The sequence below is a fragment of the Mandrillus leucophaeus genome, unplaced genomic scaffold, assembly GCF_000951045.1.
Source record: "Mandrillus leucophaeus isolate KB7577 unplaced genomic scaffold, Mleu.le_1.0 Scaffold675, whole genome shotgun sequence".
NCBI lineage: Eukaryota > Metazoa > Chordata > Mammalia > Primates > Cercopithecidae > Mandrillus > Mandrillus leucophaeus.
In genome coordinates this window covers 494,406-509,553 of record NW_012107308.1, presented here as the reverse complement: position 1 = coordinate 509,553, position 15,148 = coordinate 494,406, and the positions used below count along the sequence as shown (strand labels likewise).

At 34.9% G+C, this 15,148-nt stretch overlaps 1 long non-coding RNA gene across 1 annotated transcript in view; it reads right to left on the bottom strand.

Moving 5' to 3' along the window:
- The window catches only part of LOC105555231, a 121,266-nt gene that overhangs the window by 11,485 nt on the left and 94,633 nt on the right, over positions 1 to 15,148 (bottom strand). The window contains exons 2-3 of the long non-coding RNA XR_001008439.1: positions 13,842 to 13,907; positions 10,748 to 10,836 (exon numbers count right to left, since the gene is read on the bottom strand). This is a non-coding gene — a long non-coding RNA (uncharacterized LOC105555231). The remainder of the gene's footprint in view (positions 1 to 10,747; positions 10,837 to 13,841; positions 13,908 to 15,148) is intronic.

The following is a 15,148-nucleotide window of genomic DNA, read 5'->3' as shown; positions in this document are numbered from 1 at the left end:
TTTCTTGGACACTTAGAATAAGAATGCCTCCAGCAGTGCAACAGATTCCTTGTCAACTATCGACAGGAACACACCCTCCTCCTGGTTGTTACAATAGAGATATTCAAGTACATTTTGCATTGAAAAACCAAGTAGTGAGCATCAGATGTTGCTCATCTTTCTTGCTCTCTGGCTGCCTATGGGGATAGCAAAATGTGCCCTTAAACTTTGCTGTTTGTAACTCACTGAGTAGCTGTAAAATGCTGCCTAAGGCTCGAGGTAAACTATCCAGGGGCAGCAGATTGTATTTAGATGCTCCTCACCCTCTCCATGTATCAAAATCTAACACCAAACCTGTAAAAGATTTGTTGATCAACAACGTGGCATAACCCAGCAGGAGATCTGAGTTAGGGATCAGAGGCTTGCGAAGTTCAGAAATTATTTTCTGACTCTTATTCTCATTACATACACAATTTTATTGTAGTCCAAAACAAACACACAAACAAAAAAGCAAATGCAGAGCATGCCACGTAAGGAAAACATTTTTCTTTCATCTGGTATAGCCTATAACGAACAGTGAATTACTGTGTGGGGGAAAAGCACATACACATTGCAGAAATTAAATAAATGCATACTTCTATTTAAAAACTTAAAGATGTAGTTCACAGAAAAAATGGTTTTATAATTCATAGAAATAAGTAGTCTTCACATTTTTAATGATTGTTATAGTATATAAATTACATTTAAAGTGTGCATTTTGATAAAATTTGATATATAGATACTCCTGTGATACCATTACCACCAATTAATCAAGATAATTTAAAGGAGTATTGGCAAAGATGTAAAGCAACTGGAACACTTATGCACTAAAGCTTGGAATTTAAAACAATTACTTTCAAAAACAATATGGAGATTCTTAAAATATTAAACATACACAAAACCATATGACTCAGCCATTCTGCACTTAGATATTTACCTAAGATAAATGAAAGTCTATGTCATTAAAGAAAATTTGCATATAATTTGTTCATAGTAACCCCAAAATTGAAATAAATTAAATGCCAATCAACAGGTAAATGAATAGATAAATAATGTTATATTCATAAAATGGAAAACCATTCTACAATAAAAAGGTGTAAACTCATGATAAAAGTATCCATGTGGCTATATCACAAAATAAGTGCGGTAAAAACATTAAATAAAATAGTCCATACTGCATTATTAAATTTCTGTAAAACTCTGGAAAATATAAATTAATCTGTAGTCATGGAAATCAGAACAGTAATTGCCTGGAATAGGAGGGCAAGGAATGGGGGAAAGAAATATAGAAGGGACACAACTTTGAGGTTTTTAAATGTTTATTAGCTTGATTGTAGTGATGGTTTTATGGATGCATGCATATGTCCCAACTCAAGATGTATTCCTAAAATACTGTATGTGAATTTTTATATCAGTTGCTATAAGTTTTATAGTAATATTTTTCCTCCAAAACTCAGGCACTGAAACTTAATGCCAATGTGATGGTACCAAGAGATGGCACATTTAGGAGGTGATTAGATCATGAGGACTCCTCCTTTTGTGAGTAGGATTAGGGCTTTCATAAAAGGGGCTTCACACGAATTTGCCAGCTTGCCTTCTGCCTTTCGCCATTTGAGGACACAGTGTTTTTATCCCCTGAGGAGAATTCAGAGTTCATGGTGCCATGTTGAGAGCAGAAATAGAATCCTCACCAGATGATTGAACCTGTCAGCACCTTGATCTTGGACTTCTCATCCTTGAGAATTGTGAGAAATCGTTTTCTGTTTTTTTATAAGTTACCCAGTCTGTGGTATTTTGTTAGAGTAGCACAAATGGACTTAGACAGAAATATACCTTAATGAAGGTATGAAAACATGGTCTGTAAGAAAAAAAAAAAAGAGACAGGACTTTTGGTAATGCCAAAGGAGATAAATAGCAATGTGATCAGTGTGGAAAAACAAATATAAAAACTAGTAAAAAGTAAAAGACACTGGAAAGTATCCAATATGCAACAGAAGTTGTAGAATAATTTAAGTATGAAAATGCAACTGAATGTGATATTTATTGACAGTTTTTGTTTATTAGTTTGAGGGCACAACTCAATTTCCAAAACCAAGATAAACCAGGCAGGAAAAGTCATAGCACTACTTGCTAAAGGCAATAAAATCAGAATTCAGGGCTTGAAAAGAAGCATGAAAGGGTCTGTGTAAGAACCACAGAAACTGTGAGAACCCAATCAGTGCAGTCTCCCCAAAATATGAGACTCAAAGCTAAATTATGAATGCAAAAAAGGAGATCTCTGTCTTAGTAGTTAAAAAATAAAAAAAGCAAGTAGATACCAAAAGAGAGTTCACTCATGAAAGTGAGAGCTTCAGGAAGCTTGTGTGTCAGTTTGTTGCTTCATTTAACTGACTACATTCTCAACCAGTCACAGCTCAGTTAGCAAAAATGTGATGCTGAGTAGCTTTGAAATGTCAGAGTACAGATTATAAGGGAATGAATGAAATACTCTGAAAATAAAGGAACAACCTCAGAAGCATGGAAGCCAAAAGAAGGCTTAGTTTCCATCTCTGCTTAGATCTTTAGCTGAGCACCAATTATTTGAAGACCAAGGGAAATATATGAAGACCAAGCTAAAAAATTCCACTGTTCGAAGTTATCATACTAGAGTAGAGATAATCAGCTGCTACATACCACAGGGAGACACAGTTTCAGAGAGAAGCCATGCTAGTTATTAATCTACTAGAATTAAAAATTAACAGAAAAATGTGACAGAATATAAAGTTGCTACAACGTATTGTATAAAATACTCAGTTTTCAACTAAATATTGCTAAACACACAATGACACAGGAAAGTGAGATGCAAACTCAGAAGAATCAGTCAACAGAATTGACTCACAGTGGCTTAAATGTTGGATTAAGCAGATGATGAATTCAAATCAGCTATCATAAATATTCTCAAGTATTAAAAGAAAATACTTTCAATAACTGAGGGATAATATACTATTGGTGAAGAAACTCAACAGAAATTTAAAAAAGAAAATCCTAGAAATTAAAATTTATTAACTAAAATAAAAATCAGATAAAAAGTTTCAGCATTACATTAGAATTATCAAAAAAAGAGTGAACTTGAATATATATAGAAATTTCAAAATCTGAAGAATTGATACAAAAAGAGTAATACTATGGAAAGTGAGTTGGTTAATGTTAATAATTCCTTCTCTTTTATTATCTGGAATGTTTTATGTAGAAATTTTTATTTCTTCTTTAAATATTTGTAAGATTTTACCAGTGAAACCATTTGGGCATGATGATTTGAGGGTCTGCTTGTGAATATGCGTCTGTGTGCACATATGTTTATGTGAAGATGTTTTAATTAAATTTTTCAGTTTTCTTACTATTTACAAAGCTATTCCTTTTCTATATTTTCTTGAGTAACTTTGGTAGTTTGTGTCTTTCAAGGAATTCATTTATTTTACCTCAGTAAACTTATTGGCATGAAGTCATGTGTAATATTGCTTTATAATCCTCTTGATATCTAGAGAATCTAGAGTGGTACTCTGTTTTTCATTCTTAATATTGATAATTTCTCTCTTTCTCTCTCTTATTCTCTCTTTCTCTCTCTCTCTCTCTGTCTGTCTCTCCCATCCATCTCATTAGCATTGCTAAAGTTTTATCAATTTTATTTTTATGTTCAAAGCAGCAATATTTGGTCTAATTGATTTTTATTTATTATTTTATGCTTTTAATTTCATTGATTTCTGTTATTTTTATTATTGTCTTCCTGTCTTGCTTTGGGTTTACTTTACTGTTTGTTTTCTGTATAAAAAATATTAAGATTTTGATTTGAGATTGTTCTTTTCCAAAATAAGCATTTAATTATATAAATATTTCTCTATATATGACTATATCTAATTTCATAAAGTTTGATTTTTTGTTTTCTGAGCCAAATAAACTGAGATATAATTAATATATACAATATTGCATGTTTTATGTATATATTTTGATGAATTTGGATATATGTATACACCATGATAACATTACTAAAGATATCAAAGTACTAAACATATATACCACCTCTAAAAATTTCCTTATGTGGGTATGCATGTGTTTTGTGGCATGAACCCTTAAAATAGACCTATCCCCTTAACATTTTAAAGTGCAAAATACTGTATTAAGTATAGGTAGTATGCTGTACAGCAGATTTGTTGAACTGGTATTTCTCACATAATGATACTTTATACCCATTGAGTAACAATTTCCCATTTTCCTTGTCCTTGGCTCCTGGTCACCATCTTTCTATTCCCTGCTCTGTGAGTTTATTTTAGACATCTTACATAAACAGAATTATGTGGTCTTTGTTTTTATGTAACTGGTCTATTTCACTTAGCATAATGTCCTACCAGTTACATGAATTCATGTTGTAATGAAAGACAATATTTCCTTTTCTAAAAAAAAATTATTTATTTATTTATTTATTTATTTTTGAGATGAAGTCTTGCTCTGTCACCCAGGCTGGAGTGCAATGGCACGATCTCGGCTCATTAGGAGCTCTGCCTCCCGGGTTCACGCCATTCTCCTGCCTCAGCCTTCTGACTAGCTGGGACTACAATATTTCCTTTTTTAAAAAAAGGCTGAATAATATTCCATTGTATGTATATGCTATATTCATTATTATTATTATTATTTCAACACAAGGTCTTGCTGTGAGGTTGGAATAGAGGGAAACAATAGTAATTTGCTGCAGCCTCAACTTACCAGGCTCAAGCAATTCTTCTGCCTCAGACTCCCAAGTAGCTGGGACTACAGGCACGCACCACCATACCCAGCTAATATATATTTTTTAATTTTTTGTAGAAATGGAGTCTCACTATGTTGCCCAGGCTGGTTTCAAACTCCTGGGCTCAAGTAATCATTCCATTTCGAATTCCCAAAGTGCTAGGATTACACGCATGAACCACCATTCCCGGCAGTATATACAATATTTTTTAAGCCATTTATCTGTTTGTAAACATTTGGATTGTTTTCATATCTTGACTACTGTGAATAATGCTGCAATTAACATGGAAGTGCAGGTATGTATTCAAAAATCTTGATTTCAGTTTTTTTGGAATGCATACCAGGAAGTAATATATGGTACACACACAAGGAGGTATTGTTACATATTATAAGATATATGTAATATATAATATCTATAATATATATTAAACCTATATATAACATATATTTTATATATTACATATATACCTAGATACATATATATACATATACACACACATACATATATATGTGTGTGTGTATATATAGAGAGAGAGTGAGAGACAGAGATAACAATTGTTGATGAGGATGTAAGGAAATTGGAATCACTATACATTGTTGATGAAGATAAAGTATGGTGCAGCCACTATGGAAAATGTTATGAACTGTACCCAAAACACTAAAAACAGAATGACATATGATCTATATGTGCATTTTTAAATTATTAAACAATTGAAGATTTTTATTTAAGTTAAATTGAATATTTTAATACATAGCACATTTTAGAGGAACATAGTGTAACATTCTGAGATAAATAAAATATTTTATACTTTGATTAGGATGACATTGTCAAAGATTATTCAACTCTGTACATTAGATATGTGCATTTTACTGTATGGAAGTGTTACATGGACTGGAAAAATGTTAATATATGGAATTGGTAGAAAAAATTCCAAGAAAGGAAGGAGGCTTTAAGATTAAGAGAACAGTGTTTGTGCAGAACCCTTCAAAAGACCAGCGTTTAAGTGACACGGCAAAGTTTAATAGCCCACAAAGGAGATGTTGCAAAATTCTTACGCACAAAGGTGTAAGAACAAGGAGCATGTTGAGTCATGGAATTGAGGGAGTAGAGCTGCAAAAACAAATGAGTAACATTTTGAAATTTGGCAGTGATGTACGTTTAAAAACAAAAGCTATACTTGCTGATTTCATATAGCACCATTAAAGTTGCAGCTGCTATTAATGGGAATTGTTCCAGAGACATAACAGAGATACATACAAAAACTGGAAGTGAGGCAGTGGAGAGTGCATTTAGGGTGTGTTCTTTAGGGGTAAAGTGGGGAGGGATGACACTTGGTAAAGTATCAAGAGATAAAGGAGTGACGATACTTGAATATGTGCATTAGTTAAGGATATAGAAAGAATGAGAAAAACAACATAAATAAACTAGGTAAATGACTGAGGAACAAAGTCCGGAAAGAGGAGGTGGAACTGTTATTCAAAGTATAGGTAAATGACTTCCATCATGTAAAACTGAAGGACATCTGCTTAAAATTGGAATCAATATTCTCAACGAAGCAGAAAGCAGGTTTTAGAAATGTAACGAAGGTAGTTAGCTAGACAGAAGTTAATGAAAGAGACAACTAACTGTGTTTGATGGGCTGTATTAATGGCTGGAAAAAACTTGAACCGAAGTAGCTTTGTCATGATAACATTTTGTTTTCTCAAAGAGAATGAAAATTATATTAATAATAATCACTTATAAACTGCATGGTGTGCACCATACACTGTTCAAAGCTCATTACATGGATAAACAAATTGAATTCGCACAAAATGTGTAATGTGGATAGTATTAGACTAATTCTGTACGTGGCAAAACTAAATTGTGGTGCAAAAAGACAAAGTAACTCGCCTAGTATCATTGTTAGTAAGTGCCAAGGTCAGGATTTGAATCGAGGAATTTTGACTTCAGAGTTTCCATATAACTAGGAAATTATATTGCTACTCTTTGGATGAAATAATAATGATAATAATATTTTTAATGTTGTTGATTAAACTGGAAAGAAGTCATACATTTAAAGATATAAGGTTTGAAGTTCAGATGGCTGCTAACAATATGCTGATAATTTTGTTGTTTATTTGACTTCATACCTAAGACTATTTTCTGGTAACCCACAAAGTTTATCTGTTGAATAATGGCTGAAAAGATATTGAGATTTATTCAGAAACATATATCTTAAGAATATGGTCTAGAAATGCTAAAATTGTATTCTTCTCTAGATATAGTGTGACAATTTGTATTAAAAATAATAAAACTTGGCCGAGCACGGTGGCTCACGCCTGTAATCCCAGCACTTTGGGAGGCTGAGGCGGGCGGATCACGAGGTCAGGAGATCGACACTGTCCTGGCTCACACAGTGAAACCCCGTCTCTACTAAAAATACAAAAAATTAGCCAGGTATGGTGGCGGGCGCCTGTAGTCTCAGCTACTCGGGAGACTGAGGCAGGAGAATGGCATCAACCCGGGAGGCGGAGCTTGCAGTAAGCCAAGATTACACCACTGCACTCCAGCCTGGGTGACAGAGTGAGACTCCATATAATAATAATAATAATAATAATGTCAATAATTTTGGAAAATTGGTTTTCATTAAGTTATTAGAGAGACAGCTAAAATGCAAAAATATATGCCTTTTAGGAATTATATTTTATCAAGCTAATTCTACATTTTGGAAAAGCAATGGATGAGCTTTCTTTGATGTTAATCTTCATATTTCTAAATATCTAAAATAAAAACATATTCGTTGTGTATATTTTATATCTATTTCCTACATTTATTTAGTAGTTTTCTTTGTATTTTATACCACCAAAATAACATCGCTAGAGACATGTATTTGTCAAGCCCTGCAGGACCTATTGAACAAATCTACCTTATAATAGATCGCCTCCCACAGAGCATGAACTTGAGGAAACAAAAAGTAATAAAAGTGTATTTTAAAGTTGTCCCAAAAGTGAACATCTAAGTAAGAAAAGCTCATCTCTACCCATCCAGCCAAATTTGTCACAAAATATAAAGTACTTTAATAAATGGCATGATAAATTGCTAAAGTAACAACTTGCTATTTTATTTAAAGAACAGTAAGAGACCACCACATCAGCTTTCTTTGCTCAGCATAAGGGGAATGCAAGGATGTATTGGTTAAAACTATTTTTACTCTCTGGATTCCTTCTCTATGTCTAAATGTGCCACGTAATATACTGATCAACACAAGCAAGTGAGCTTACCACTTCTTCTCTCTAGGCTTCTGTTTTACATCTGAACTTCTTATGTATACCATTTTTCATTGTGATGTTCAACTTTTATCCCCTGCACTCCAAATGCAGGGAAATGAGTTAATTATAAGTTACAGAAGCTCAGAACTACCTTTTTCCTCTGTATGACTGCAGTCTAAAAATTCCAGATTATCCAAGAGAAACAAGAGGCTATGGTTTGAGTATTTGTCCTCTTCAAAACTCATGCTGGAATTTGATTTTCAATGTGGCAGTATTGAAGGGTTAGAGTCTCTAAGAGGTGATTACGTCACAAGCATTCTGTCTGCATAGATGGATTAATCCATTCATGGATTTGTTGGTTAATGGGTTAATGGATTAATAAGCTGACATGAGAGTGGGATGTGGCTTTCTTTATAAGAAGAGGTATAGATGCCTGAACTAGCACACTCATCCTCCTCACCATGTGATGCTCTGCACTGCTTTGGGAGTCTGCAGAGTCCTACTAGAAAAAAGTCCCTCAGCAGGTGTGACCCTTTGACCCTGGACTTCTCAGCCTCCATGACTATAAGAAATACATTCATTTAAAAAAATTACTCAGTTTCAGATATATTCTATAAGCAGCAGAAAACAAACAAAGACACACTTTCTTAGCTGGTTCTTTTTGGTACCTGCACCATGAATATATGAAAGTCTCAGGAGCTCCACATTCTTCTACATATTTATGCTTCTCTTTCTTTTAATTTTGGCCATTATAGTCTTTTACGTATAATCTTTTAAATTTCAGCCATTTTCCCTAAAATTGATATAGCTGAACACTTTTTCAAGGCCTTATTGAACAATCATATTTATTTTTTGGTGAACTCTGGGTCCTATATCATTCCTCATTGTCACTATTTATGTTAATTTCTTTTTGTTATTGAATTCATGCAAATAAAATATACTCTAGTTTTCAATATTTTATTAGGTATACGCATTGAATATATTTTCTCTGTGTCTGTGAATTATCCATTTTCTTAATAGTGTCTTTTAATGACAAATATTATTGATTTTAATAATGCCTAATTTTCTGATATTTTAAAGTGTTATTTTCACTGTTTTCTCTGCTGTTTACAATATTATTCTACCTAATGGTTATAAATATTTTATCTTTATTAAAAGAAAATATATAAATATAGATACATGTCACTTTAATATTTGTCCATAATGTGAAGTAGTGATTAGTATTCTTTTAGTGTGTCTACAGTCTTTGCAGCCCTAATTTTTTTTAAAAAAGCACATATTAATCATTACTTCACTCAACTTAAGCAAAGTCAATTAACTGAATTATATGTAGGTATATTTCTTGGTTATCTATTATGATTATATTTTTGTATATCCACATGCCAATATTTTACTACATTATTTTGATTATTGTAGTTTATACTAAGTCTTGTAACCAGGAACTTTGAGATATTCAATTGTATTCTTCTTTTTCTATTTGTTTTGACTATTCCAAGTCCCTTTCAATTAAAGGTAAATTATATAATCTATGTTAGTGCTTTTATAACAGCTGGCATAGAAAGTCTTGTTGATATCTTGTTGAATCTATAGGTCAATTTATAGAGAATTGATAACAGTATTGCATTTTAGCAACAGTGCATGTGGTCTATCTTTCCATTTGTTTACCTCTTCCTCACTCCACTAAGCAATGTTTACAATTTCTCAGTCCCACAGCATTCCCATCTGCGCTTCTCCGCTACTCACTACCAAGGTATCCACTTTCCTGACTTCTAACACTGTAGCCTGTTTCTGAAATTTATAAAAGTGGACTCGTACAACAGGTACTCTCTCATACCTGGAATCTTTACTTTAACACTATGATTACAAGAATTATCCATTCTTAGTGTTGTACTATGCTTCGTGGTATAAATATACCATGATTTATGTATTTATTCTACTGTTTTTGTACATTTGTACAAAATTTATTGATAGCACAGTAGAGACACATTTAAAAGCTTAAGAAGTAGCATGTTAAAGAGCTCCCTGAAATTATGACACCTGACATATGGTGTTTTGTTGGAGATTTATGATGTTTAAGTTGGAGATAATTAGCTGAACTGTGTAATAATTAGGTAAGTGCAGGGTGATAATCAAGGTGGAGAAAGAGGGTAGCTTAAACAAAAGCGCTATATTAAAATGGCACTAAGGTATAAAAAATCTTTATACCTGAAGGTATAGCAGAGGTCAGGGAAGTAGTCAGAAAGCCATGATGTAGCAGATTGCTATGTCTTTAAATTTCATGTTACAAGGTATGGATTTTTTTCTCATAAGCAATGGAAGCATATTAAATAATCATTGAAATAAATGTGTGGATGCAATCCATGAATTAGAAGGTTGTTCAGTGAGAAAATATCTGTATTTTTCTTTTCTCCTATTTTATGAACTCCTGTGAATGCCTTGGATAGATACCAGTTTAAAGACATACAGGGAGACACACACACACACACACGTACACACACACACACACACACCCCTGTGTGATTCTGTCCACAGAACTAGAATCCTGGGCTACGAGGCAGGTCAGAGATGGTGCTGAGAGGAAAGAGATTGGGAGACAATTGAAAAATAGCCTAAATGATCATCAGTTCAAGCCCACTCCCTGTGAGGAGCTGGGAAACCTAAGGAAGCTTTGCTCATCAAATGTTTATCTGTCTGATGCATCATTAATAAACTATATACTTACAGTTTACCATAAGAAACCAAAACTTCTATAGGACTTTGCCAAGTCTCAGTGTAGTCCTCTCTGTAGCCCTCAAAATGGGGTTTAGGTACCTTGCTTAAGTGGAGGAAAGATATAAATGAACATCATATTTCCCATGATTTAGTGCAGAAGATCATTAGTATAAGACATAATGTTGCTCAGAGACTGAGGACCTAATTGAGACTATTCTAGTAGTGAGACCAGGAATGTTCGTTGGATGACCCAGAGAAGCTACTTTTTTGATCAACAGAATTATCTTGCATTGGAGACACTGGGGAAAGGACTAAGAAGAATAAGAAATAGATCAAAAAGCTATGCCAGGAAACCCACACGTGTTCTGGGACAAACACAGTCAATTTGTAATACACAGGTAAACATTAAAGAAATTCATTATTCAGCTTTCAGGGAAACAGCAAGTGCCATTCATGAAGTAAATCCTCACACTTCCCAGAAAGACGTCTTGGTGGATAAATGGAAATTAAAATCTGGTTGTGAAAGGAATTTAAGGGTTACAAAAATCCTGTTTGTGTCTTCCCATCTGGAATGGAAGCTGCTGCTTCTTTTTGTCTTCTGATGTGGGGGTTCAATGGCCTCTGCCACGCTACCTTTCCTATTTTCCTCTACAAGCAAAATTCCTTTACTACTGTAGCCTATGATGTTGCCATTACTATCACTACCACCATGGGTGACTAGTCTTTAACTGTCGATGCCAAGTACACCTGGACCGCTGTACCATTCAGGCCCAGTGTCGCCTCAACTGTGAAAGAACAATGAGTTAGCAGCCAACTCGCCTGGCAGCAGCTATCAGAGATCCCACGCTCTTACGTCAGCCTACCAGCACCAGAGAACTTGAAAAATCAGTTCCACTGAACACTCTAGCCCCAGCTCAGCCTGTCCTGCCTACTGCTGTCCTGACATATTTGCTGTTCGACTCAAAAGGATTAACCTTCCTGTGGTGGCTGTGTGTGCCTAGTGACTCATTACTAAAGGCTTCTGATAGAAATGGCGGGGAGAAGAAAAGTCAAAAGAGAGTAATGGTATTCTGCGGGAAGACAGCAAGTATAACAACAATAACAACAAAAAACTCCCTTCTGTTTACAATGCCTTCAGTCATAATCAGTCAGAATTCTAGCGAGCAGCTGGAGCAAGCCCTGTTAGGTTGGTTTGGGGAGAATTGAGGGAAACTACTTTGCAGAAAAATGATATCGTAAGTCCTCACTTTTTCCCTTCAAGTCATATATAGAAAACAATACTTTGTTGTATAGCAAGCTTACATAATTTGGGAATATTATAGTTATCCAAAAATAACTCGTCCAGAGAGACTCTGGCCAACCCAGACCCTAGCTGTAACTCCCGGAGGACCAAAGACTCAATAATAACATCAGGCTGCGAGCTAAAGATAATGTACTGCAGGTTCTGAAGATAGATCATCATCAAAATATTAACCTGAAGAAATCTAGAATTCAGCCAAGAAATGTAGTCCCTAGGTATATCATTTGTTAGAACTGTTAAAATAAAATGCCACGGACAAGGTGGCTTTAACAACAGAAATTTATTTTCTCATAGAGGCTAGGAGTGCAAGATCTAAGTGTAGGCAGGGCTGTCTCTACGGAAGCTTCTCTCCTTGGCTTGTAATAATTGTCTTCCTCCAGCATCTTCTCATGGTCATTATTGTTTGTGAGTCTTTGTCCTAACCCCCTGTCCTTATAAGGACAGCAGTTGCATTGCATTAGGGCCTACTGTATGACCTCATTTCACCTCAATTACTTTCCCAAAGCCCTATAACAAAGTTCAGTCACATTCTGAGATACTTGGGGTTAAGAATTCAACATAGACATTTTATGAGGACACAGGTTCATAGCACTAGGTCTAATAAGATATATAATTGAATTAATGATGTGATTTCACAAGCAATAGGACACTTACAAATGACCACATCTATCTAAGGTCACAGTACCTTTGGTTTCCTGTTTATAAGTTGAGTCACTAGATATATTATCAAGACTCTGCTTTCCTGAAAAGCAAAATACCTAGAAAAATATCCACTGATGTGAAGGTCAAAACATCTGCCCCATGATTTATTTCCAGATTCCTTTTGTGGGATCAAAAGCTATGTAGAGAAATAGAAAAAAAATCTTTTCAGCAGGTTGAAATTAAAGTGAATGACTTGAGTATCTTACAGGACAGTTATTCATTCCTTCTGTGACATTTGCAGCTGTATTTTTCTCACACAGCCAGGCAATAAGCCAATTAAATACAACCAATTGGTTATCTTAAGTAAAATTCTATGTTTCTGCAGGTGAAATCTTCCACTAACTGAGGAAGAAACCGCTTTTGTAGTGGTAACTGCAACGTATACTGATGAGGTTAGCCCCCACCATATCCCTAATCAGGTTCATTTCTCTTGGGCACCTGAATGACATAATATTGTTGGCTACTCCATATTTGATCTTTGCTATGTTTTGTTATTGTTGTTGTGGGGTGTGGGTGTGTGTATTTGTCATATTCAGTATTGTAAATGGAGAAAGAGTATCCAATACAGTATCCTAATCAATCACACTGTTCTCATAAGTAAACATTTCAGGAATGTTGCCAGTAGCCAAGAGAGTAATTTTATAGTCAAATATTACTAGAATTGTGATTTTAAAAGGAGAAGAGGAAAAAATCACCTTAAATTTACATCTCCCTTACCACTCTCATTTCAAGATGCTGGTGTAAGCAAGAAGTAAAGAATATATACTTTTTTAAAATTAGAAATTTAAAAACAAAGAGACTAATAAAATTTCCAGAGCACTAGATACTGGTAAACTACTTTTGATATAAATGGAAGGGCGACAGCAGTAATTCAGCCACAATATAGATATGTTCAATTTATCTGAACATTACATTTAATTACAAATTAGCCATAAATTATTTTTCTTCCTGGATAATTTGGATAGCGCATTTGTTTCTGGATTGATAGGGCAAGAGATTATAACCATATAGGGTATTAGCACCCCAAATATACAGAAAATATTAACTTATTATTAAATGACTAGGGGAATAACATGTTTGGAAGTAAAATCTCCTGCATTACCTTATTTCGGTTATGGACAATACACTGCTGCAGCCCAGAGCTTGGTAGCAGTTATAGCCATGGATCCTGGAGATATGGAAGGATCAGCAAAGTTCAGTAACTATATGTACTTTGATTATTGCAGCAGGCATGTACTACAAAGGTCCTCAATAATATCCACTGCCTCTTATTCACGCCCTTGTATAATAGTGTCTCCCCTTGAGTATAAGTTAGCCTAATATGTTACTTCTAACCAATAGAATAAAGCAAAGTGGATGGATGGATGGAAAGGCTATTCTCATGATTAGGCTGCATAAGCATGTAACTTCTGTTCTGACTATTCCCTTTGCTGGGTTCAGTAAAACAAGCTGTATGTTAGAGAGGCCAAAATGGCAAGAAACTATAGGTAATTACAATCAAAGCAAGAAAAAGAGGTCCTCAGTCAAACCTCCTGTGAATACTTTTTCATGGAAGTCAATCTCTCCTTAGTTGAGCCTTCAGATGAAACACAGGCCTGGCTGACACATTGATCACAATCTTGTGAAGGAACCTGAAACAGAAGATCCATCCATGACATATCCTGATATATGACCCTCAAAACTATGTGATGATAAACACGGGTTCCTTTGTCACCCAGTTTGTGGTAATTTGTCATGCAGTGACAAATAATTAATGCAGGCACCAAACACAGACTGATGGGGTTTGGAGACAGAAGGGAGGGAGGGACTTGTGATTTCAGTAGAGAATACAGAGAGCTAGAAAGGACACCACACCCACTCTTACAATGAGAAGTTCAAGGCAGGCTTCAAGTTTATGACTTATTTTGAATGCATCAGAGAGCTCTATTTAAGGAGGCGTGAATGCCTGTAAGGAGGCATGAACGTGGGACAGCTTTAGCTAGGCTAGAGGCAACAGGACACAGGAAAGAAGAGTGTAGCCAGGATTGTTCCCTAATTGGAGGAGGCCAAGTGTGGGCTGGGGAGTGTGAATCCCCTAGGGATTTTAACAAATGGGGACATGTGTATCCTCTATAGATTTTTTCTTTATGAACCCTACTGAGCACTCACAGACTGGAAAAATTTTAAGCATGTGTCCCTTGTGATGCAGACCTGGGAGAAGGGAAGTTGCTGCATGAGAGACAAGAAGTTCTACCCAGAATTTTATTCCTTTACTTCCTAATAAAAAAATGTTCAGTTTATTGAGGTAAGGGCACAAACACTGTCAGGGAACTAGGGAAAGCCCTTTTCATCTTGAGAAAAGGACCAAAATCTAAATAAACCTATACCTTATTAAGGAGCAGGTATACATGCTGGGCTAAGCACTAAAGC